The following is a 23,679-nucleotide window of genomic DNA, read 5'->3' on the forward strand; positions in this document are numbered from 1 at the left end:
TCTTGACCTTGCATACCTCAAGCCTCAAGCTAATTTCACGAGAAACCTTCTCCAGTTCAAAAGCCAACTGTTAATGATGGCTCTGCTTCTTGTCACGTATCCAATTTCAGATCGATGCTGTTAATTCCCCTTTTATTCCTTCAGATCCAGGTTTCGCTCACGGGGCTAGAACAGAACTGTCACCAAATACATTTACCAATCTACGTTCATCTATCGATTGTATTAGCATCATCAACACTTCTCATCAAAATAATTCGAGAGACTTTCATCACAATTTTCTGTGAACAGTTCTACATTAGCTTTGCTGAATGAACCCCAAATTTCTTGAAGTGGCTCCTTATTTTCGGCCCTGATTATTAATCTCTCTACGCATGGGAATGGATCCTTCCCACCCGTTCTATCACTCATCAATGTGTGTAGTTCAGTTCGATCTCCCATCAGCCTCCTCTGTCCTGATCAAATCCAGGGGAACAGAATACGTTGGGGCTATGGCGCGGACAGGACAAGCCCAATACTCACCTTTCCTGTTAGAACCATTCCATGAGAAATTTTACACCACAACTTTGGGCGCTTAGCTGTGGCCGAACACTTAAGGTGTTGGCGTAGAGATCCTTTGGGGTTCCCCCGCCCAGTGTGGTAACCTGCTGACTATGCTTTCTTCGCTGGCGATTTTAAATGACTTCCTTTTGGTTGCATTATCGCTCAAACTTCACAAAACCCGTCTCAATAAAGTCCCGTTTTCTCATGTCTGGGAATTGATTGCCATGCAGGAAACTCCGTTTCTGAACAAACAACGTACCAGCCTCACAACGTCAGCTCTGTTTACCTTTCCACAGATGCTTCTCGACCTGTTGGCTTTCTGCAGTATTCTCTGTGTTTATTAGGCACAAGTGCTGCTTTTCATTCAAGAACTTCAATCCCTGTCCTCTGGTAACTGACTCTGGTCAGTGGCAATTGATTCTTCTGATCATTAATCTGCCCATTCCCACCGCGTCTTCTCCTATCATTACCAACAGCCCCAGGAAATCTCCAGTTAACCTTCTTTGCTCCAAAGCGAACATTCCCAACCTTGGGAATGTCTCTCCAAAATGGAAATTCCTCATCCCTGGACATGACGCAAGGTGTATAATTGGGAAGAGATTTTGGCAAAATATTGTCAGTTAGGAAATGGAAAAATGTTCATGAAGCAAAACAGAAATCCCAGTCTCCAGCTTTGTGAATCTTCAGAAACTCTTTGGGAAGCGGATTGAGAGGAGAATGAAAGATGAACTGTCCCACTGAGCAGAGACAGTGCAGACACCGTCCCCTTGTGGAAGAGGCCGGGAGATTGACTCTGATGTTCTCGGGACATGAACTGATCTGAGACATTGAAAGAATTGTCGTTCCTGCACATCAGGAATTCAAATCCCTTCTCGCCTCCGAGCCAATGAGAGAACTCGGGAACAGGCAAAACACTGAAAGGCTCGAAGGGCGACGGCCCCGGAGTAAGAAAGCTAGTTCCTCCTGACATGGATGTGTCTCCAGCCTGTCCCCGGTGTCTCCACAATGAATGTCCCAGGCTTTATTATGGAAAAGTAAAACTGATAGACGACAACTGGAATTCAAGGCCGGGAGACTGAATTATGAATTCACTAATAGCCTCCCCGAAGCGATGGGGCAGCCCATGTCATCGCCTGTCTCTGTGGCGCAATTGGTCAGCGCGTTCGGCTGTTAACCGAAAAGTTGGTGGTTCGAGCCCACCCAGAGGCGATGAGCTTCTGGTTGCCTGTCACTTTAACACGCCACCCTGTTCCCTGGCCCACATCTCTGTCTCCGGCATGCAGCAGTGTTCCAGCAAAGCTCTGCTCCAGATGGAAGACCAGCGCCTCATTTACCGCTTGGAGTCCTCCAGTCTTCAAGATCGAGTTCAATATTATTTGGACCCGAACTCCCCCATGCCCTTGATCCCTACCACACCCACACGAGGCCGTGTTATCACATCGTCTGCTGTTACACACGACTTATTGTTAGCCAGGAATAGTCTCCATTAACAGTTAGTCACCCTCCTACACAGATCGTTATTCTCTCCTTTGTCCCTCCAATGTTCTCCCTCTGAACTCGTGGCAAAGAGAGCAATGTGGATTGATATCCCTGAGCCCGCTCTTTGTCCCATCTCCAGGAACCGGGTTCTCTCCACTGGCGGATAATTATACCACTTTGTTGTTGCGTTGACGTGAGGAGATTGTGTAAATATAAACTTTTCTAAATCCCCACCTTCCGTTGATTGAACTGAGAGTTCACTCTGAATCACAACACGTGTCACAGCGCAATTTGAGGCCCACATTAGCTCTGCTGGTTCTCCACAGCAAGTAAATGAGAGTCTCTATTCGTATCATTCTCTTGCCTTCGCCCTGTAAATCGCCACATGGTTACTTTGGACATGACCACCGAATTCCCTTTTGTGTTCTTGAATCTGCCTCCTTGTCACGGTCAGACAGGGACAAGAAAGTGTTCTTCCTAATGTCACTTTTACTTTTTTTTTCCAAATGCCTTGAAATCTCTGCCAATTTTTGGGAAATTGAAAAGATTCTCATTCCTGCACATGAGGCTGAATTGATTTAATTTCTAACGTAAAGGACTGCGGATGCTGAGAATCAGAGACACAAAGAGGAGCTGCTGGAGAAACTCAGCCGGTTTGGCAGTACCTGTGGGAGAAAACAGAGTTCTGAAATATTGTCTCTGATTCTCATTCCACCGATGGTGCCTGACCTGCTGAGTTGCTCCTGCAATTTCTGTTTTTGCTTTTAACTGAAAGTTTATTTCATCTTTCGTGATGAAACAACCAGACTCGCCATGTGCAGATATGTAAACCTTTCGAAACCTGTGAAGTGATTGTATTCAAACAAACCCAGCAATAACTCACTATTTCTCAGCTCCACAGGCAGAGAGACCTGGGAAATGAAGCTGTCAGTGTGGTTCTTTATTCGTGGGTCGAGTGGTTAATACGATGGATTTGAGATCGATTGCGGTTTCCCCACGCAGGTGTGAACCTTGCCGACTACAGTTGAGAAATGTCGTCAAAAAGAAAGGAAGACTGTTCCCCGGTTTCTTCTTTAAGATTCACATCAGTGGAGGGATTGGAAATCTGCAACCCACTGCCTGTCAGGGTGGAACAAGCAGATACCCACAGAGCTACTTTTGAGGCTATGAGCCAAGTGTTTGGAAATGAGACGAGAACAGTGAGGGGCGTGAAGTCGTGATCGAAATGAAGCAGGCACCTGAGGACAAAGGTGTTTTATTTGCCAGTGAAAGATACTGCTTCACCAAGTTGGGACAATGGAAGGGAAGCAGTGACGGTGATTATCTTTGGCTGTTCCTCTTGTGAATGTTCCCATTGCTGCGCATGTCCGTGTTAACGTCAGAACTCTGCATCATGGCGGCGTCAGGTACGCACAGGACCGGGGCGCAATGGATGACGCATCTGACTCCACCTACCTCTTTGAAATGCAGCTCACAGCTTCTTCACACACTCCAATTAATCTTTCTCATTGTCCTGAAGCCGGCATACGGTTTGAATTCCTGATTTGCGGGAATGGGAATCTTTTCACTGTCTCGCGTCAGTAAGTGTCCCTGAGAACATCAGAGTCACGTCACAGCGCTGTCAGAGGAGGGGAAGCTGAAATCGCCCCACACGCTGCTCATGGACATATTTCACTTTCTCCAACTCACCTCCCCAACCACTGCGGCTCCTGGGAGTGGAAAGGGAACAAACACCAAAACCCAGTCTCAGCTTTGTAAATCTTCAGGAAATAAGAAATCTGTTCATCCTGTTGGATCTTGCATCCTGGCCTGACAGCGTAGATTTTAAATGGCTGTCCATTCAGTGCCGATTCGTTTTGGCTGAAAAAAATCTTCCTTATCTCATCCCAGCATTTCTTGCCACAGAGAACTGTGCGGCAGAGTTCATGTATATATTTCCTTGTATGGTATTTTGTAAATAACATTCGTTTGCTGGTTGTTTGTATAGGCTATTCCAGGTTCATTAGCCGCTGTTTAAGTGTGTTGGTAGGTTTGTGGGCTACCATGATGCTGAGAGCGTTGAGTTGTCTGGACATCATTTCCCAGATGTCTTTTATGTAAAGTAATGTGGCGAGGGTTTCTGCACACGTTGTGTCTGCTTGTGTCAGTTTGTTGATGTGAAATCGACACACTGGGTTTATTGGGTAGGCAAAAGTGAGGACTGCAGATGCTGGAAACCAGAGTTTAGATCAGAGTGGTGCTGGAAAAGCACAGCAGGTCAGACAGCTTCCGAGGAGCAGGAAAATCGACATTTCGGGCAAAAGCGCTTCATCAGGAATGGAAGCAGGACGCCTCCAGGGTGGAGAGATAAATTGGGGGGTTGAGGTGTGCTGGGCCGAAGGTAGCAAAGAGTACAATAGGTGAATGGGGGTGGGGATGGAGGTGAAAGGTCAGAGAGGAGGGTAGAGCGAATAGGTGGGAAGGGAGATTGGCAGGTAGGACAGGTCATGAGGATAGCACTGTGCTGGAAGTTTGGAACTGAAGTAAGGTGTGGGGAGGGGAAATGAGGAAACTGGTGAAGTCTACATTAATGTTCTGGGTTTGAATTTATCCGAGGCGGAAGATGGGGCGTTCTTCCTCCAGGCATCGGGTGGGGAGGGAGCGGCGATGGAGGAGGCCCAGGACTTGCATTTCCTTGGCAGAGTGGGAGGGGGTGTTGAAATGTTGGGCCAGAGGGCGATGGGGTTGATTGTTGCGGTTGTCCTGGAAATATCCCCTCAAGCGCCGTGACTGGACTCTGCGAGGAGTCTCCAGCCTCCCCAATGTAGAGGAGACCGCATCGGGAGCAATGGATACAAGAAATGACATTGTTGGATGCACAGGTGAAAGCTTGTTGACGACCGCGGCCCAGGTTCGATTTCCGGGCAGGAAAGTAATTTTTAGGAGAGCTGACAAGCGGAATCCGTATCTCCCTGGTGGTCTAGTGGTTAGGATTTGGCGCTCTCACCGCCGCGGCCCGGGTTCGATTCCCGGTCAGGGAAACCATTTTCAGGGGTGCAGGCTACCCATTCTTCTTAAATGCGCTGTGTCATTATTTAAAGTCGTTCCTAGGTGCTGCAGTGTGTCGTGGCTCGTTGAAATAGTGTCCTGATTCAGATTTATTTGTATGTGGAGGGATGATTGCTTCTGTAGTTCAGTACTTGGTTCGTGTGTGTTGCTTTCCTGTAGACGCTGTTTTGAATTTAGCATTGACTGTTCGCTCTACTGTGACATCTAGAAATGGCACTTTGTTGTTGTTCTCCTCTTTTGTGAATTTTATGTCAGCGAGGATATTGTTGATGGTGTTGTAGGTTTCCTCTAATTTGTTTCATTTTTTGATGACAAAAGTGTCATCACTGTCGTGGACCCAAAGTTTGGGTGGATCGTTGGAAGGGCTGTTTGTTCGAGTCTCTGCATTATTGCTTCTGCGAGGAATCCTGATACTGGTGGTTTCATGGGTATTTCGTTGATTTGTTTGGAGGGCTTGTTACTGAATATGAAGTGGGTGGTAAGACACAGTTCTACGAGGTTGACAGTGCTATCTTTGCTGATGAAGTTGGTGCTGTGTTTGTGTCTCTGGTTCTTCGAGTAGTGTCTTCAGTTTTCTTTGGCCAAGTTGATGTTAATGGATTTGAACAGGGCTGTTATGTCAAAGGACAGCATTATTCCATCCTCTTCTATCTTAGTGTCTTTGGTGTTCAGGAATTCTTGGATGGAGTAAATGGAGTGGCGTGAATCTTCGACTTGGTGTTTTCAGTGGAGGCCTTTGACTAGTCTGCATATTGGTGTTCCAAATGGTGAGACTTTGGGCCTGAGGGGGGCTCCTGGTTTGAAGAGGAGAACAACAACAAAGTCCCATTCTTAGATGTCACAGTAGAGCGAACAGTCAATGGGGAACTTCAAACTAGCATCTACAGAAAAACAACACACACAAACCAAATTCTTAACCACAGAAACAATCATCCCAACACCCACAAACGTTGCTGCATCAGGACATTATTTCAACGAGCCATTACACACTGCAGCACAGAGAAACTACGAAGAGCAGAAGAGGAATAGGTATATAGTGTATTTAAGGAGAACGGGTCCCCAATAAACCCAGTCCGCCGATTTCACATTGATGCTTCCAAGCTGACTTTCAAAAATTCGTTTGGCCGTCCATTCTTTCCTGTTTGTTTTTTGTGGGTTTTGAAAGCTTTCCCAATCCTCTGACTGAGTATTTGAGTTGGGAAGTTATGTTGTGGCTGTACAGGACATTGATTAGACCAGTTTTGGAATATTGTGTGCAATTCTGGTCTCCTATCAGAAGGACACTGTGAAATTTGAAAGGGTTCTGAAGCACCAGTGGGTCCACAGAGGGGAAGAGGCCCTTCTGCTGCCCTGAGTGTGGGAAGGCCTTCAGTGATTCCTCTGCCTGCTGCCGCAACAGTTGGTCCACACCGGGGAAGGCTGTTCTCCGGCCCCAAGTGCGAGATGGCCTTCAGCAGTTCTTCCCACCTGCTGAGACACCAATGGGTCCACACTGAGGAGAGGCCGTTCTTCTGCCCCGAGTGTAGGAAGGGCTTTGCTCTTTCCTCCGACCTGCTGGCCCATTGGTGAGTCCACATGGGTGAGTGGTCGTTCAGTTGCCCTAAGTGCAGGAAGTCCTTCAGCAATTCCTCAGCCCTGCTGAGGCACCAGTCCGTCCACACCGGGGAGAAGCCGTTCTCCTGCCCCGAGTGTGGGAAGGGCTTTATCCGCTCCTCCACACTGCAGAAGCATCAGCTGGTCCACACGGGGGCGGGGGGGGGGGGGGTGAGGCCATTCTGCTGCCCTGAGTGCGGGAAGGCCTTCAGCAATTCCTCCACCCTGCTGAAACACCTGTGTGTCCTTCAGCAGTGGGAGGCCCTTCAGCTGGCCCGAGTGTGGGAAGAGGTTCATGTTTGCTTGCAACTTGCGGAAGCACCAGCGGGGGCACTGCTGCTCATTGAGCCAGGGACTGCACATTCCCAATGAAATTATCCAAATAAACCTCAGACCGCAAGACCATCGGAGCAGAAGTTAGGCCATTGGGCCCGTCGAATCTACTCTGCCATTCGTTAGAGACAAAATTAGTGCAGATGAGATTAGCTACAGGAAATAGGCCATTTGTCCCAACAAGTCCACACAAACCCTCCGAAGAGTAACCCATCCACACCCATTTCCCTCTAACTAATGTACCTAACACTATGGGCAATTAAGCATGGCCAATCAACATGACCTGCACATCTTTGGTTTATGTAAGAAGACAGGATCACACAGAGAAAACCCATGCAGACACTGGGAGATTGTGCAAACTCCTCACAGACAGCGATCCAAGGCTGGAATCAAACCTGGGTCCCGTGCGCTGTGAGGCTGCAGTGGTAACCACTGAGCCACTACATATTGCAACCCGAAGTTGCAAGCAGGAGGTTGGGAGAATACAGCCTCAGAATGTGGAGTAGTCAGCGTTTTGGGTATTAACCCTTCTTCAGGACTGAAACGTTAACTTCTCCATGAGAAACGATTTATGGGAATGATGCTGGGGGTTGTACGGTTTGAGCTCCAGGGAGAGGCTGAATAGGCTGGAGCTGTTTTACCTGGAGCATCGGAGGCAGAGGAGTGACCTAATAGAGGTTACAAAACCATGAGGGGCATGGACAGGGTAATAGACAAGGTCTTTTCTCAGGGGTGGGGGAGTCCAGAACTAGAGGGCATAGGTTTAGGGTGAGAGGCGAAATATATTAAAGGGACAACGTCTTCATGCAGGGGGTGGTACATATATGAAATGAGCTGCCAGAATATATGGGTCAGGTGCTGTCAAATGGGACTAGATTAATTTAGGATATCAGGTCAGCATGGACAAGTTGGACCGAAGGGTCTGTTTCCATGCTGTACGTGTCTTTGACTACTGGTACTGATGTAATTTTAAAATAGGGTCCAAGTAACTTTGAATAGTTCAATCTTACTGAGCTCACTTCCTGAAAAGTTTCAAATCAATCATCTGAGCGATACTGTTTAAACATGCTAAGTTGGACAAAGTATCCCATCAAGTTCAACACAAACCCAGAGTTGAAGAAGTCAGAACACCAAGGGGACCAAAACTGATCACAATATTCCAGGTGCAACCTCATCAACGTCCTGTATAACTACAACATAACTTGCCAACATCTATACTCAATTCCCTAATTGATGAAGGCCAGTGTGCTGAAACCTTTCTTCACTGCCTTGTGTACCGATGTTGTCAGAGATATAGGACCTACTTTAAACTGATCCACAATCCAGCTACTGGGAGCCCAGAAGCAGAGTAGTGCTGCGTGAGTGTGCTGGGCACATAACCCAGAGGTCGATGGGTAAAAACCATGTGATGCTATTGCCCAATGTCTTCGTAAGCTGCTTTCATTTACAATGTTGCTCTGTTCTGTATCTTGCCTTTGCATCTGCTTCCCAAAGCTTCTTCAGTGGAGGAGTGGCAGCTGGAGCCCAGGAGTTCAACGACCCGCCGGTGCTTGAGGAAGTTCCAAGCTCCAAGAAGATGGGGGTAAGGCTGGAGGCTGGATTTGCTCAAGGCTTGTATTTTTAACTCATTTAATGGTTCCTACTGTATGGGGCTATGGTTTACATTAAAACCGGAGGATCATATCAGACTGTTTATATTTAGCAGCGGTAGTTGGTAAAATACACTCCCTGGAGGAGCACCTTCTATGATGCTGCATTTCTTGCTTTATGCCCTTCCCCCATTTCTTATCTCCCAGCTTGGTTTTATGTTTTTTTGGTTAAATTTAATTTCATATTATTCAGACTGGGTATTGACTGTGTGCTATTAATTTGATTCTTCAAATATTGAAAGTCAAAATTAATGGTGTAATTTCATTTCTGATGTCAGAGTTTGACATTGAATGTGCAGATGTGAATACCAGTAAGTTGTGAAAATACATCAAGAACTTGTGGTTTTTAACAAAAAGAGCAGTTCACTGATATTCATGGCATTGTCTCATTTGGGAGTGATGATTCAAATCTGACGAACAAACCGTTTCATGCAGTCACCCAATTTAGTTAAAATTTTCTTTAATTTAATTAAAGAAAAGAGCTCTGGCAGGCTAAGATTTATGCAATCTATTTATAAGATTATGTCCATTGCTTGCAATATGGTCTCATCCACATTGGGGAAACTGGACGCCAACTCGCGGAACGTTTCAGGGAACAACTCTGGGACACTAAAACTAAACGACCGACGCCCTGTGGCTGAACACTTTAACTCGCCCTCCCATTCCGCCAAGGACATGCAAGTCCTGGGCCGCCTCCACTGCCAAACTCTTGCTACCCGACGCTTGTAAGAAAAACACCTCACCTTCTGACTTGGGACCCTCCAACCACATGGTATCAATGTAGATTTCATCAGTTTCCTCATTTCCTCTCCCCCACCTTGTCCCAGATCCAACCTTCCAATTCGACACCAACCTCTTGACCTGTCATACCTGTCCACCTTGCTTCTCACCTATTTGCTCCACCCTCATCTCTGACCTATTACCATCAATCCCTACCTCCATCTACCTATTGCATTCCCAGCTGCCATTCATCCAGCCCCACTTCCTTCCCATTTACCTCTCAGCCCCCTTGGGCCACCCTTTATTCCTGATGAAGAGCTTATGCTCTAAACCAAGACTGTGATGAAACAACATTCTCAACAATTAGGAAATAGCTCCCAAGTCAGATTTCATTCCCTCTTCTGTTTCCCAGTTCTTTCAGAAATAAGATATGTCTTTTTCTTCCACTAGAAAGTGATCTTCCACTTTGCGCTGTCTGAAGTGTTATGCCACATTATTACTTCAGTCACCTTTTAAGAATCCTTTCAACCTGTTTTTCTAACAATTGTGGAGGTGACCAAAAGCACTCCTCTTGAATGTCCCATTTCTCCTCCTATGAGCCATTTTGTCATGTTGTCTGTGTTACAAGCAGCCGAGTGCACTTGGTTTCTGAATTGAAATTTGGCCATTGAAGTGATCAGAATTACTATATATCGATGGATAGCTGTGTCTGCACTAACTGTAATTATCCACCAATACGATGTCGTTTGTTCCACCAAAACTGGAAACAATGATTTGTGATTATATTGCAGTCGGATGTAGAAAATCATCCCAGCGATCTTCACGTTATTATAGTTTACTGTAGCCATACAGCATTGCGAGGCAGTTTGATGTGACTAAAACTTGGATGGAAAGAATGTAGATTGATGAGAAGTCAAAATGGCAGTGTCTCTGGCCACAATTGATCTGTCTGGCTTGATTATATGAGTGGCGGCTCTTCAAGAGCAACTTCCACTCCATCACTTCAACCAGCAAGAGGAGATAAGTGTGAACACAACATTCCAACTGTGACATATACGCATTGCTTCGATGTTTTTGATCAAAATCCTGGAACTCGCTCCTGAACCTTTATTATAGACCACATCATATTTGTGAAGTAATTTAAGAGGCAGCTCACCACCACTTTTTCAAGGACAGTTTGGGAAGACTTGCTGGCAGAGCCAATGATATGCACATGACATTGGAAACAGTCTAATCGCATGGATAGATGATTGGCTAACCAATGATACAGGAGGGATAAGGGGCATGCTCAGGATCGCAACTTATAACTAGCAACGTTCCACAGGGATCAGTGCTGGGGCACAAAATTATTTACCATATTTATATGAATTACTTGGATAAGTAAAGTGAATGTACTATTGCCAGGACTGCAGCAGAGACAGTTGATTAGAATGCAGGTGGTGAGGATGACATGAACTCTTCATCCAAGTTCAGTGAGTAATCGGGAAGGCAAAAGGGAGATTGGCCTTTCAATGGAATATAAAAGTAGGGAGGTTATAGTGAACCTCCGGCTGGAGGTTTTGATTGAAAGTGCAGTGAAGATTCAACCAGCTGACAGTGGATCTGAATCACATGTAGATCAGACCAGGTTTGGACAGCAGGAAACCAGATAAGTTTTTACAACAAACCACAACGATTTCATCATTTGACTCTTAATTCCAGATTTATATTGAATTCAGATTCCACCATCTGCCGTGGCAGGTTTTGAACCCAAGTCCCGTGAACATTACCTGGGTGAATGGTCTGGTGACAATAAAGTGGCCATCCCCTGCCCTGAACACATTGGCATATTGTGTTCAGAGGTAACAAAGGAGCAAGAGGTTTCAGCAGCTGCTAAGTTGTTGATATTACACAAGGGAACATCAGCACTCTCAGTAATGGCACAAACTGAAGTCAGTGTCCTGTATCAGAGGTCAGGGCTCGGGATCCACAAGAAATAGGAACAGCAATACGCCATTCAGCCTCTTGAGCCTGCTCTTCCATTCAGTAGGATCGTGGCTGATCTGGCATTCCCCACATCCACTTTCCTGCCCTTTTCCTGTAACTGTTCATCCCCCGACTGATCACGAATCTATCGATCCTAGTTTTAAATGTGACAAGAAGGATGTCAACAGAGTTACTGGGGTTGGGGGAGGGGCGGGGGGTGCTCAGGTCGAACTTGGGGACTAAAACAATGGCTTCACACTTCACAATATTTAACTAAGGGAATGTTTATGGTTATCCAATGCTGGAAATTGGGCAGGCATTCAGATAAAATTATTGGTAAATTATGAATGACAGAGGAGTCGGGAGAGAAGTGGTGTTCAGACACAGTTGGATGTCATCAGTATAGATGCCAACACCAGCAGCTACGGTTAAATAAATAAGAACGGAAGACGCTAAAAGCAGACCCTCCCAGAGGATACAGCGATGTTGGAGAGGGTCAGTACTGTCATTAACCCTGATCAAGGCTGTCCGCAGGTCGACGAGGGAATGTTCATCCCTGTCACCGTTACAAAGGATGTCAAATATGATCTTGATAAGAACTGTTTCAGGGGTAGAAACCAGACTCGAGGGCTTTAAATATAGAATTCTGGAAAAGATGGGAATGGCTAATTCAATAATGTTACATCCAAACCAACACTTCCATTGGTGCGATAATTATAGAAGTGTTTTGATTTTTATTTAGATGATTCTCAGCAATACTGAGTAAGAAGCAACAAAATTAACACAAGAAATATTGCAATTGCTACAATATGCCTGCTCCCAATAGGAGACCATCTGGTGTTCACTTAACTGTCTGCAAGGCGCAATATTGGAAAGGAATTATCCAGTTCATAGCTATAAGAGGGGAGACACAGACTGCTTGATACAAAGGGCGGGAGTAGGCCACTAGGCCCTACGAGCCTGCTGCAACATTAAATAAGATCATGGCTGATCTGAATACAACCTCAGCTCTACATTCCTCCACATCCCCGACAATCTGTCACCCACTTGGTTAGCAAGAACCTATCTACCTCTGCCTTAAAGATTTTGAATTCACTGCCTTTTGAGGAAGACACACAACCATGAGAAAGAAAAAAAATCATCCTCATTTTTGTCTTCTACTTTTAAAATATGACCCTCTATTTTCAGATATTAAGATAGGGATACAAGCTGCATTCAAATAATACCTGTGGTACAGTGAACTATCTCAAAGTGCTTCACGTGAACATAATGGGAATTCCTTTAAAAATCACAAGAGTGGAGCACAGATTAGGACAGGTGGCCAAAGACTTGGTCAAAGGGGCAGGTTTAGGGCAATCTTTTAAACAGGTTCAATTTCCCAAACATCTGAGGACAAAGACGTAAAGAGAAAACACAAAATAGCAAAAGATGGGAAACAACAGTGTGGACATAATGTCACAGGATGAGTAATCCAGGGAACATGAGTTCAAATCCCACCACAGCAAGAGGTGAGATGTGAATAATTCAAATCAAAAATGGGGAACACAAAATTAGTCTCAGTATGGTATCGATGGCACTGACGTCAATTGTCATAAAAGCCCATGTTCACCAATGTCCTTTCAGGAGGGAAACTGCCATGCTTACCTGGTCTGGCTTACATGTGACTCCAGACACACAGCAATGTGGTTGACTCTTAAATTGCCCTCTGAATTGGCATAAGCAAGACACCTTGCACTTAGGGATGGATAACAAACATCAACCTTGTGAAAGTGTCAGAACAGAAAGTGCTGGAGAAACTCAGCCAGTCTGGCAACACCGGTGGAGAGAGAGAGAAAGAAACAGAGTCAATATCCTGGCATGCGCCCAGAACAGTTGTGAAGAAGGGTCACAGCACTTGAAATGCTAACTCTGCTTCTCTCTCCACTTGTGCTTCCAGTCCTATTGAGTTTCTCCAGCAATTGGTGCATTTTTGTGTTTCAGATCTCCAGCATTGCAGTTCTTTATTACACTGACTTAGGGAAGCTCAAATCCGATAAAAGAATAAAGCAGAAGGGCTGGAATTACTCAGCAAGTCTGGCAGCAGCTATGGAGATAAAAACAGTTAGTTCTTCGGGTCATTGAATGATCTTACATCGGGGACAAACTTTTGGCAAGCTGCAAGAGTAAAAGGCACTGGTGTAACTTCAACATCTGGGAGCACTCTCTCAGCCATGGAGGTCAGACTGACTCAGCATTCTGGTCCTGCTCATTACCTGTTAACTTCTCCATTTGTTGTTCTTGTTATATTTCTACATGGTTGACACATTCCTATGTTTTAAAATGATATTCCAAACTGACAGGAATTCTCCATGTAAGTAATCATACATTAGAGGGTTTGAAACGTGAATGTAACTTTTAAACAAAAAGTATTTATTCATGCATGGTGTGTGGGCATCGCTGGCAATGCTTGCATTTATACCATCCTTAACCACCCTGTGGTTGGTTGGAAAAGTGAATGAAGGTGTCTGAGAGTATCTTGATCAGCACAGCAATCTCAAAGATGGGTGTGCTCAGGTAGAAGTACCGTCCACTCCCACAGCAAGTCTGCATTCACTTCAATTACAGATGCCATCTCACACTCCCAGGAAAAGGACAGCATGGGATTACAATCAGAATAAAGCTTCCTCTACTCTTAAATTGAAAGTGAGGCTACCTCAACACTGTCCCCAACAAACACTGTCAAGACAGAGACAGCATTGGGTTAGATACAGAGTAAAACTCCCTCTACACTTCCCCATTCATTCAGTCCCTGGACAATGACAGCAAAGGGTTAAATAAACAGTACAGCTTCTTCCATTATGACTGACACTTAGTACGTTCTACACCAATCCTCAAGGATAATTCAGAACTGAGCCTATTATCTGGTACTGAATTCACACACCCTAATGGGAATGACAGCAACAGAAAATCAGGTAAAACACACACAATGTACAACAAAACTAGACCGTTATTGGGATCTAAGATATTTAAATGAGAGGAGATATGATCCCTGCAATGATCTGAATGTGAGCTGAACAACTTTCTCACTTGAACAATATTCTCCGGGAATGCAATGTCCACCTCACTGCTGTCTATTCAGTTCCTCTGCTCTGGTTCAGGGCTGAGTTGCGGCTGACCACATGGTGGCGTGGGCGTCAAGAGGTTAGACAATTAAGGTCAACTTGGATTGAGGGCATCCTGTGTCATGCCAGTGAGGTCGAGGGTCGCTGATTTACTCAACTTATAATCGGGGACAAGGAGATGTCAGGCTGGGCTTGTATCAATTTGCGTTTAGAAGAAACAGATGATCTGATGAAGCTGTATAACATCTGGAGAGGACTGAATGTAAATGTAATGTCCACTCATTTCTAGCCAGAGACTAGCCTCTCATTTAAGATAGGAGAGTTTTGTTTTTCTCTCAAGTGTTCCCAAGTCTTTGAAATTCACTTCTTTAGAAAGCAGCATGTGGTGGTGGCACGGTGGGTAGCACTGCTGTCTCACGGCATCAGTGATCTGAGTTTGAACCCACCCTTTGTGAGGAGTTTGCACATTCTCCCCTTGTGTCTGCGTTGGTTTCCTCTGGTGCTCTGGCCTCCTCCCACAGTCCAAAGGATGTGCAGGTGACTGTAGATTGACCATGGGAGATGCAGGGTTACAGAGATAGAGTAACGAACTGGTTTTGGGTGGGACGGTCAGTCAATGTTGACTCGATGGGCTGAATGGCCTACTTGCACGCAATTGACCTATATCAAGCAACAGTATACTCTTGCTTAATGGTTACCGGCATCAAATTACATTCGTGGTTTTGGTTATTTCATCGCTTACGTCATCATATTCAACCAACTGCAGCATCTCGAAACTTGCTTAATTACAATATCCAATATTGGCAGAGTACTTTTTCTTTTTGTCACGACCATTATCTTGAAATCTGACGTGTGACCTCTTCATTGCTGTCAAAGTTCCTTATTTGTCCCTACATTGTCATGGTTTTACTTTGTCGAATGACTTCCTGGCTTTTGCATTTAAGACCCTATATTCTGCCCTCGTCAACACTTTCCCTTCCAATTCTGTACTAAAGATTTCATGAAAAACCTCAGAGTGTGGTGAGACTGTGGAACTCACTCCTATAGTGAATAGTTGGGGTGAAAGACATTACAACTAAGGGTAAGCAACCAAATACAAATGAATGTCACTCTCACCAGATTCACAACACAGTGAAATTAAAACATGCAATGTCCCTCAATTTCTCAACTGTTTCTAACCAGACTCGATGAAGAACAGATCTTGCACATCAACATTATAATTTAAACAAAATCCAACAATTATAAATACGGCAACTTTTCTCGGCCAAAGTTAAGTAGATAATCTAATTAATAGCAATGAATTAAACCCTTTGATCAAGTCCCCCATCATCTCAGAAACAGAAATTTCAGCGGCAAATTAAGAAAGAAATTTTTTTAAAAACTTACCAATTCAAACAAACAGTTTCCAACAATGTATTGCCAAGCCTTTGTGCAAGACTTGGACTATGAGTGTTTCACAGACACGTAACTGTAAATCCAATTTAAAAGTCACTGTTGAATGTGAATAGACACCCCAAAGTATTCAGCTATTTCTTACAGGCTGGAACTCATTCCCAGAAAGTGCCAACAATTCTTTAAATGGACAGTAGAATCTCGAGAGAACAGCTCCTGGGCTCAACAAGCAGCAACGCCCAATGGAAGCAAAGTTGGCGGCGGGACAGGGCGGGGCAAGGGCATAAAACAAAAAAGCCCACTGACTCTCCCACTGCACACACACTGTCAGAATGCACAGGGGCTCAGTCCTGGGAGTGACCCACAGCAGTTTCATCAAGAGGGCCACACTTGATGAACAGATCTTGCACACCAGAATTATAATTTAAACAAGAACAAACAATTATGAATACTGCAAATTTACTAGGGCAAAGTTAAACAAGATAATCCAGTTAATAGCGATGATTTAAGCCTTATGATCAAGTCCTCCACCATCCCATAGACACAAAATTAAGGGGTAAGTTAAGGAAGAGAATTTTTAAAATTATCAATTGAAGCAATCAATTCCCAACAATGGATTGCCAAGCCGTTGGGCAATTCTTCGATGATGAGTTGTTCACAGGCACATAACCGTAAATTTAATTTCAAAGTCACTGCTGAATGTGAATGGACACCCTGAAGTATTCAGCTATTTCTTACAGACTGGGGCTCGTTCCCAGACAGAACCAATAATTTTTTAACTGGACAGAAAACACTAGAGAGAACAGCTCCTGGTCTCAACGAGCATCAGTGCCCACTGGAAGCAAAGTTGCGGGGGTGGGGGAGCACGACGGCATAAAACAAAAAAATCCGACCGACTCTCCCGTTCTAAGCACTGTCAGAATGGGCAGGGGTTCAGTCCTGGCAGTGACCCACAGCAGTTTCACCAGCAGAATCAGATTGTTGGGAGCACTGGTGTGCCCACTGGTGCTTCTGCAAGGTGCAGAATGATGAGAACCTCCGCCTGCACTCGGGGCAGGTGAACGGCCTCTCCCCGGTATGGCCCCGCCTTTGCCTCAGCAGGTGGGAGGAATTGCTGAAGGCCTGCCCGCACTCTGGGCAGGGGAAGGGCCTCTCTCCCGTATGGATCCGAAGGTGGGATGCCTGGGTAAAGCCCTTCCCTCTTGAGGCAGGAGAACGGGCTCTCCCCGGTGTGGACCCGCTGGTGCCTCAGCAGGGCAGAGGTATCGTTGAAGGCCTTCCCGCACTTGGAGCAGCTGAAGGGCTTCTCCAATATGTGGACCCGGCAGTGGGTCAGCAGGACGGAGGAATAGCTGAAGGCCTTCCCGCATTCGGGGCAGGAGAATGGCCTCTCGCTTGTGTGACCCGCTGGTACCTCTGCAGGACAGAGGAAATGCTGAAGGTCTTCCCGCACTCAGGGCAGCTGAAGGGTCTCTCCCTAATGTGGACCCGCTGATGGCTCAGCAGGCGGGTGGAATTGCTGAAGCCCTTTCCGCACTCAGAGCAGGAGAACAGTCTCTCCCCGGTGTGACTGCGCCCATGAGTCTCCAGGTCAGATGGGAAACGGAAGCCTTTCCCACAGTCGCCACACTTCCACGGTTTCTCCACGGGACGGGATTCCTTAGGTTTCTCCATGACCGAAGCTTCACCTGCACACAAACGCGTGTCCAGTACCTCTCTGCCGTGAATTCCTCTTCCCAGTCTGTATAACATTTACTGGCTCCACAACCAAAGTGCTGCAACAGTAGGGTCTCTCTTCCAGTCTCACTGATGCTGAAAACGTACTGAAACAGGAACTAAAACGCTTGGTTCCTTCTCACAGAATCATGGTCGAAAATTGTTATAGTCCCGATGGATTCAGTGACTGTCAGACATTGACGTGAAATTGAGGACAGCAAATGCTGGAGAGTCAGAGTCAAAGTGCAATGCTGGAAAATCACAACAGATCAGGCAGCATCCGAGGAGCAGTCGAGTCAATATTTCAGGCAAAGCCCTTCAGCTATTGATATTGAAACTTCCGTCTTCAGATCTTCAAATAATCTGTAAAAAGAGATTACAAAAATCATCACTGTCAGTCCAGGTTAGAAATTCCAAACAAGCAATTCTACTTTACGCAGAACATTCTTTTCTTTTTCCACAAAATTGAAAGCACCATCCCACCCCCTCTCACCCCTCTATTCTCACTCCGCTCAAACTAATTCTCCCGATGGTACTGATTCAGGACTCACAGAGACCGAAAAGTGAAAACATCAAGACAGACACCTCTGAATTTTGGATACATCCACCTGAAAGTTAGTATCTTTCACGATATGAAGCAGTGAGTAAGTCTGATTTTGGGAAGCAAAAAAAGTACCAATTCAGGATGAACCTTCAATGCAGCTTCTTGAGAAACAACCAGACACGGAATGGTTAACATCTGGGGAGGTGGAGGAAATGAGATATCAAGGCATTGGCACCGACACCAGACAGAAACTGAACATACAGGCATGGCAAACATTACGGGCAAGCCAGAGTCATTGAGATACACAGCACAAAAACAGGTCCTTCAGTCCAACTCATCCGTGCCGACCAGATAGCCTAAATTAATCTCGTCTCATTTACCAGCACTTGGCCCATATCCCTCTGAACTCTTCCTATTCATATATCCATCCAGACGCCTTTTAAATGCTATAATTGGACCTACATCCACTACTTCCTCCGGCAGATCATGCCTTACACTTGTCTCCCTCACGCCAAACATACTACCCTCCTGTTCTGGACTTCTCCCATCCCTGGGAAATGACTTTGTCTATTCAACCTATCCATACCTCGCATGACTCTATAAACGTCTGTAAGGTCACCCCTCAGCCTCTGGTATACCGGGGAAAACAGCTCAAGTAATGCACTGCGTGTACTTTTAGCTTCACACTCGCTGAACCTCCCTCCCGTGTAAAACATTGTTTCCCTCCCCCACACTGTCCATGGGAAAAGCCAAGAGTGCTGAGACTCTGGAGTTGGGGGAATGCCACGTAGAATTCCTACAATGTGGAAACACGCCATTCAGCCCAACAAGTCCACGCAGACCATCCAAAGTGTAACCCATGCATACAATTTCCCCTATCCCATTACACTACACTACACTACACTTACTGCACACTCTGGGCCCATTTAGTATGGTCACTTCTCCCGAAACCGCACATCGTTAGACTTTGGGAGGAAACCAGAGCAGCCGGAGGAAACCCACGCAGACACGGCAGGGAGAATGTGCAAACTCCACACAGACAGTCGCCCCAAGGCTGGAATCGAACGCTGGTGCTTGGTGCGGTAGCGCAGCAGTGCTCACCACTGATTGTGCTACTTACGTGTGCAAAAGGAGGTGGGGCCTGGGAACTTTGTTATTTGTACCACACAGTGGATTGTTGAGTCAGGTTAAATCTCACGGGATCCAGGGAGAGCTAACCAACAGGGTACAAAATTTAGAAGCGCGTTGTTGTAGATGCTGGAATCCTTCCTGAAAACAACAAATGCTGAAGATCACAGTGGGTCAGGCAGCGCTGTGCCACTCTATGACCGGATAGTGTGGATGTGGAGATGATGTTTCCACTAGGAGAAGGGTTGAGGATGCCAAGTCATTGAGGGCATTTAAGACAGAGATAGGTTCTTGATTAGTAAGGGGTCAAGGGTTATGAGGAGAAGGCAGCAGAATGGGATGGAGAAATATATCAGCCATGATCGACTGGTGGAGTAGACTCGATGGGCCAAATGGCCTCATCCTGCTCCTGTGTATTATTGTCTTAAAGCGGAGCAGTAGTCTTAAGAGGTTCTCACACACTATTTCAGAATCCTGAAGAGGAGTTGTTGGACTGGAAACCTTAACTCTGCTTTTTCTCCACATATGCTTCCAGTCCTGCTGAGTTTTTCCAGTGTTGTCAGTTTTTGTTTCAGTTTTCCAGCATCCACAGTTCTTTGTCTTATTTATCACAGTCATTTCTTGCCTTTCCCAAGTGTCTGGAACTTCATCTCCCTGATCTACAAACTGTTCAGTTACCCTAGAAATGACCGCTATCTCCTTATCAGAGTAGACCCCTTTGTTGCAAAATGATTGTTCAATTCTGTGACCAAAATAATTGCATTCGTAATTACTTACACCAGGGACTCTCAATATCTCAGGCAAGAACACAGCCAGATTTTTTCAGACAGTACATTTATGTGATTTGATACAAATCCCTATTCCCTACTTTACCAGCGTGCTGCTGGGAATGGAGGGTTTGAGTTAAGAAGAAGCTGGGACATTTTTCCAACGAAGCCTAGCAAGTTGACAGATAACTTTATAGAGATTTTTAAAATCAGGAGGGGGAAAAAATAAGGTGTCATTTCCTGGAGGCTCAGAATATTTTATTGCTCCAGAAGGTGTAAAAGGGGGTCAAAGATTCAGCAGAAATCGAGTAGAGCTGAGAACAGACAACATTTAACTCTGTGGGAACAGGGGGACCAGAGGACAGAGAATTCAGGACCTGAAATCGAGCTGACACCAGACTACCATGTTATCAGTGCTTTGACAATGGCACTTCTGTGCGGGGCAGGTTGAATTATGAATTGAATAGTAACTTCCTCAAGGAGACTGTGCAGGAAGGGTCGGGCCTGTCTCTGTGGCGCAACTGGTCAGCGCGTTCGGCTGTTAACCGGAAGGTTGGTGGTTGGAGACCACCCCGAGACGGCGCGTTTGTTGTTCACGCTCCAACCGCTTTCTTGGCCGCAAAGATGCGCGTTTTTAATGGTGTCTGGAAAATGTTTCCCAAACGGAAATCTTTTCCACTGAGGAAGCACAAAGGGGTTTCTGAATTGATAGATGTTCTAACGTAAAGGACTGCGGATGCTTACAGTCCGAGACAGAAAGCGAAACTGCTGGAGCAACTCAGTACCTGGATGAGGAAAAAAAAAGTTCTGAAATGTTGTCTCTGATTCTCTTTCTACAGATGCTGCCTGACCTGCTGAGTTGCTCCTGCAATTTCTGGTTTGGTTTTTAACTGAACGCCCATTTCATCTTTCGGGATGAAACACCCAGAATCGCCATTTGCAGATATTTAACCCTTTCGAAACCTGTGAAGTGATTGGATTCAAATAAACTCTGCAATGATTCACTCTTTCTCAGCTCCACAGGCAGAGAGACCTGGGAAATGAAGCTGTCAGTGTGGTTCTGTATTGGTGGGCTGAGTGGTGAATGCGATGGACATGAAATCCATTGCGGGTTCCCCACGCAGGTGTGAACCCTGCCGACTGCAGTTGAGAACTGTCGTCAAAAAGAAAGGGAGATTGCTCCACGGTTTTTTTAAAGATGCAAATCAGTGGAGGGGTTGAAATATTTCAATCACATTGGGACTGGTCGGGAATCTGCAACCCACTGCCTGTCAGGGTGGGACAAGCAGATACCCACAGAGCTGCTTTTGAGGATATGAGCCAAGTGTTTGGAAATGAGACGAGAACAGTGAGGGGCGTGAAGTCGTGGTCGAAATGAGGCAGGCACCTGAGGACAAAGGTGTTTTATTTGCCAGTGAAAGATACTGCTTCACAAATTTGGTACAATGGAAGGGAAGCAGTGACGGTGATTATCTTTGGCTGTTCACCTTGTGAATGTTCCCATTGCTGCCCATGTCCGTATAACGTCAGAACTCTGCAGCATGGTGGCGTCAGGTCCGCACAGGGCCGGGGCGCAATGGATGACGCATCTGACTCCACCGACCTGTTTGAAATGCAGCTTACAGCTTCTTCACACACCCCAATTAATCTTTCTCATTGTCCTGAAGCCGGCATACGGTTTGAATTCCTGATCTGCAGGAACGAGACTCTTTTCACTGTCTCGCGTCAGTAAGTGTCCCTGAGAACATCAAAGTCACGTCACAGCGCTGTCAGAGGAGGGGAAGCTGAAAGAGCCCCACACGCTGCTCACGGGCACATTTCACTTTTTCCAACTCACCGCCCCAACCACTGCGGCTTCTGGGAGTGGAAAGGGAACAAACACCAAAACCCAGTCTCAGCTTTGTAAATCTTCAGGAAATAAGAAAACTAATTGTCCCTTCCAATCTTCCATCCTGGCCTGACAGCGTTGATTTTAAATGGCTGTCCAGTTAGTGCCGATTCGTTTTGGCTGAAAAAAATCTTCCTTATCTCATCCCAGCATTTCTTGCCACAGAGAACTGTGCGGCAGAGTTCATGTATAAATTTCCTTGTGTGGTATTTTGTAAATAACATTCGTTCGCGGGTTGTTTGTATTTAAGGTTCACTATCTGTTGTTTAATGCTGAGAGAGTTGAGTTGTCTGGACATCATTTCACAGATGTCTTTAATGTAAAGTAATGTGGCTAGGGTTTCTGCAGACGTTGTGTCTGCTAGTGTCAGTTTGTTGATGTGAAATCGTCACACTGGGTTTATTGGGTAGGCAAAAGTGAGGACTGCAGATGCTGGAAACCAAAGGTTTGATCAGAGTGGTGCTGGAAAAGCACAGCAGGTCAGACAGCTTCCGAGGAGCAGGAAAACCGACGTTTCGGGCAAAAGCCCTTCCTCAGGAATGGAGGCAGGACGCTTCCAGGGATGACGAGATAAATTGGGGGGGGGGGGGGGGGCTGGTCCGAAGGTAGCAAAGAGTACAATAGGTGAATGGGGGTGGGGATGGAGGTGACAGGTCAGAGAGGAGGGTGGAGCGGACAGTTGAGAAGGAGATTGGCAGGTAGGACAGGTCATGAGGACAGCGCTGAGCTGGAAGGTTAGAACTGAGGTAAGGTGGGGGGAGGGGAAATGAGGGAACTGGTGAAGTCCACATTGATGTCCTGGGGTTGAATTTATCCGAGGTGAAAGATGGGGCGTTCTTCCTTCAGGCATCGGGTGGGGAGTGAGCGGCGATGGAGGAGGCCCAGGACCTGCATGTCCTCGGCAGAGTGGGAGAGAGAGTTGAGAGGGTGATGGGGTTGATTGGTGCGGGTGTCCTGGAGATTAGATTAGATTAGATTACATTAGATTAGATTACAGTGTGGAAACAGGCCCTTCGGCCCAACAAGTCCACACCGACCCGCCGAAGCGAAACCCACCCATACCCCTACATTTACCCCTTACCTAACACTACGGGCAATTTAGCATGGCCAATTCACCTGACCCTGCACATCTTTTGGACTGTGGGAGGAAACCGGAGCACCCGGAGGAAACCCACGCAGACACGGGGAGAACGTGCAAACTCCACACAGTCAGTCACTTGAGGCGAGATGTTCCCTCAAGCGCTGTGACTTGACTCTGCGAGGAGTCTCCAGTCTCCCCAATGTAGAGGAGACCGCATCGGGAGCAATGGATACAAGCAATAACATTGGTGGAAGCCTTCTCACGATCGTGGCCCAGGTTCGATTTCCGGGCAGGGAAGCAATTTACATTAGAGCTGTGAGGGAGCACTGCTGTCTCCTTGGTGGTCTAGTGGTTAGGATTCGGCGCTTTCACCGCTGCGGCCCGGGTTCGATTCCCGGTCAGGGAAGTATTTCTCAGTGGATCTTTTGCCTACTCATTCTCCTTAAATGCGCTGTACAGTTCCTTATTGGTCTCCGTCGTTACTGGCTACTGCAGTGTGTATTGCCTCGTTGAAATAGTGTCCTGATTCACGCTTGTTTGTATGTGTAGGGATCATTGCATCTGTAGCTAAGTACTTGGTTCGTGTGCGTTGTTTTCCTGTAGACGCTGTTTTGAATTTACCATTGACTGTTCGCTCTACTGTGACATCTCGAAATGGCACTTTGTTGTTGTTCTCCTCTTTTGTGAATTTTATGCCAGTAAGGATATTGTTGATGGTGTTGTAGGTTTCCTCTA

At 46.1% G+C, this 23,679-nt stretch overlaps 1 protein-coding gene, 3 non-coding genes and 1 pseudogene across 4 annotated transcripts in view; 4 read left to right on the forward strand and 1 right to left on the reverse strand.

Annotated features, from left to right (window-relative positions):
- Window positions 1-23,679, reverse strand: part of LOC122545194 (uncharacterized) — a 785,061-nt gene that overhangs the window by 231,014 nt on the left and 530,368 nt on the right. The gene's annotated exons all lie outside the window — the stretch shown is intronic.
- The window catches only part of LOC148144882 (uncharacterized), a 127,309-nt pseudogene that overhangs the window by 83,758 nt on the left and 19,872 nt on the right, over window positions 1-23,679 (forward strand).
- Window positions 1,676-1,749, forward strand: trnan-guu (transfer RNA asparagine (anticodon GUU)). Its single transcript has one exon. It is a non-coding gene; the product is annotated as a tRNA-Asn (tRNA).
- trnae-cuc (transfer RNA glutamic acid (anticodon CUC)) lies at window positions 4,968-5,039 on the forward strand. The gene has a single exon. It is a non-coding gene; the product is annotated as a tRNA-Glu (tRNA).
- On the forward strand, window positions 23,279-23,350 carry trnae-uuc (transfer RNA glutamic acid (anticodon UUC)). Its single transcript has one exon. It is a non-coding gene; the product is annotated as a tRNA-Glu (tRNA).

The sequence above is a fragment of the Chiloscyllium plagiosum genome, unplaced genomic scaffold (assembly GCF_037043375.1).
Source record: "Chiloscyllium plagiosum isolate Xiang-an unplaced genomic scaffold, Cpla_swu_hap1 HiC_scaffold_27, whole genome shotgun sequence".
Lineage (NCBI taxonomy): Eukaryota > Metazoa > Chordata > Chondrichthyes > Orectolobiformes > Hemiscylliidae > Chiloscyllium > Chiloscyllium plagiosum.